The sequence below is a fragment of the Petaurus breviceps genome, unplaced genomic scaffold (genome assembly GCF_028583685.1).
Source record: "Petaurus breviceps papuanus isolate PSGF00001 unplaced genomic scaffold, PetGlider_PUasm1.0 41, whole genome shotgun sequence".
Classification (NCBI taxonomy): Eukaryota; Metazoa; Chordata; class Mammalia; order Diprotodontia; family Petauridae; genus Petaurus; species Petaurus breviceps.
In genome coordinates this window covers 4,295,025-4,296,737 of record NW_027186320.1, presented here as the reverse complement: position 1 = coordinate 4,296,737, position 1,713 = coordinate 4,295,025, and positions in this window count along the sequence as shown.

The following is a 1,713-nucleotide window of genomic DNA, read 5'->3' as shown; positions in this document are numbered from 1 at the left end:
CCGCCCCTAAGCAATTGGGGTTAAGTAATTTGCTCAAGGTTACATGGCCAGGTGTTTCTGGGTGGGTGCTAAGTGTCTGAGCCCGGGATTCGATCTCCAGGTCAGTCTGACACTGGAGCCAGTGCTCTTACTCACTGTGCTACCTAGCCGCCCCTTAAAGGGAGAAGGTGACTTTTCACCTTCTTTTTTTTAAGCAATCAGGGTTAAGTAACTTGCTCAAGGTTACATGGCCGGTTATTTCTGGGTGTGGTGCTAAGTATCTGAGCCCAGATTTGATCCCCAGGTCATCCCAACACTGGAGCCAGTTCTCTTACTCACTGTGCTACCTGGCTGCCCCTGTACATTGTGATTTAATTGAAGACTTACTAAATGATTGGTTTACTAAATGACTGAGTTACTAAATGAATGTAATTTGTTTAAAACTTTGTGACCACTTTGGGGAAAATTATGTGTTCATTTTAGTGATAAGTTGTTGTACCATAATATTGTGAATGCTGTACTTTGATTTCTGTGAATGTTTTGTCTTTGTTACTGAATAAATAGAGAGTTCACTATACTGTGTAATCAGAATCTTGTAGCTGTTCACAGCAGCAGTCCTCTGGAAAGCTGCTCGTGCTTGGCTTTAAACATGGACGGCAATATTCATTTAATATTTAATAAATTATTTTAATGTATTCATTCAGCCAATCACTCTATCATATTAAGAAGACTGAATAAAAGAAAATTTCCTTATATATCTTTTAATCAGAATCTATTTCCAAATTATCTTTTTTTTTCATTCTTTCATCTTTTTTTTTTAATAAAGGTTATCCAGAGGCAACAAAAAAGGAGGTTCTTAGTTGAGATGGTTCAGTTTTGATGACAGAAAACTTTAAAAATGAAACAATAAACATAACAAAACTTACCCTCTTCATAAGTTGTTTCCTTAGTTCAATATTTCAACTTGAGAAAGCTCTTGCTGTTTAACCACTATTTTAATACTTCAAAGGCATGCAATTGTATTGATCTGATATAAATTCACCATATTTTTGTAGAAGTTTAGCAATTTAAGCCTTAGATCATAGCATTCATTAAAAGAATAGGAGGAAAACAGTGTGAAAAATTCCTAACTGTGAACTTTCTGATGTGATGAGTATGACTGAATTTAATTTGGCTGACCCTGAGATATAAAACAAAAGCAAAAAAGAAAGAAAAAGAACCAAAAAACCTGTTAATCATTGATTTTTAAATCCTTCCTAATTGGTAGGACCTGCTAAAACTTTTGTGCCCCTCATATATCTGGTAGATGCTTTGGGTCACTTTTCTTTCTTAAAGAGGTAAATGACTTGATAAATAATTTAAATTTGTTATAAATCAATGTAGAAACAAAAAAATTTAGAATCCAAATACAAAGAGGAAATTGTGGTTGAAATGCTTTTGTTTAATATAACTTAAAAGTTACTATTAGTACAACCATACTCTCTATTGAATTATAACATTGAGTACATTAAAAGTTTCTATCTAACAGACAGGATTAGAATGTTTGTGTGTGTGTATTTGTGTGTTGTGTGTGTGGTTGGTTTGGGGGTGGGGGTCTTGTGGGGAAAAATGAATTTTAGATAAAAAACTGACTAACTAGAACACTGGGAGTTTTCCCTTTGCCTTTAGCCTGGCATTTGGTTTTTTTAGGCTATCTCTAAAAGCCACCTGAAGAACATGTGAGAAAGGAAGAAA